The following is a 630-nucleotide window of genomic DNA, read 5'->3' on the forward strand; positions in this document are numbered from 1 at the left end:
AGGGCAGGAGTGGAGGGTGGAAGCTTATCGCTGCAGAAGGACTTCGAAGTTTTCGTGGAGATACCGAAAGAAGGAGGAGGAGGAGGGGGAGGGAGGAAAGGAAAAGAAATAGAGAGAGAAAAGAAAAAAGAAAGAAAGAACAATAAAGGAAGGAAGAGGAAGGAAGGAAGAACCAGAATGAAAGAAAGAAAAAAGAACCAGAAAGGGGGAAAAAAGAACCGGAAAGAACAAGAAGAAGAAAGAAAGAAAGAGGGAGGGAGGGAGGAAGGAAGAAAGAAAGAAAGAAAGAAAGAAAGAAGGAAGGAAGGAAGGGGAAGGAAGTAAGAACCAGAACGAATAAAGAAAAAAACCAGAAAGGGTTAAAAGAACCGTAAGAACCAAGAATAAGAAAGAAAAAAGAGGAGGAGGATGAGGAAGAAAGAAGAAAGAAAGAAAAAAGAAATAATAAATAGAAAAAAGAAAGAAGAATAGAAAATACCAGAAAGAAAAACCAGAAATAAAAATAAAAAGAACCAAAAGAGGAAAGAAAAAGAACCTAGAAAGAAAAAAAAAAGAACCAAAATAATGAAAGAAAAAAGAACCAGAAAGAAAGAAAGAAAGAAATAAAATAATACAAAACAAAAGAAAGAA

This window comes from Thamnophis elegans, chromosome 13 (genome assembly GCF_009769535.1).
Source record: "Thamnophis elegans isolate rThaEle1 chromosome 13, rThaEle1.pri, whole genome shotgun sequence".
Taxonomy (NCBI): Eukaryota; Metazoa; Chordata; class Lepidosauria; order Squamata; family Colubridae; genus Thamnophis; species Thamnophis elegans.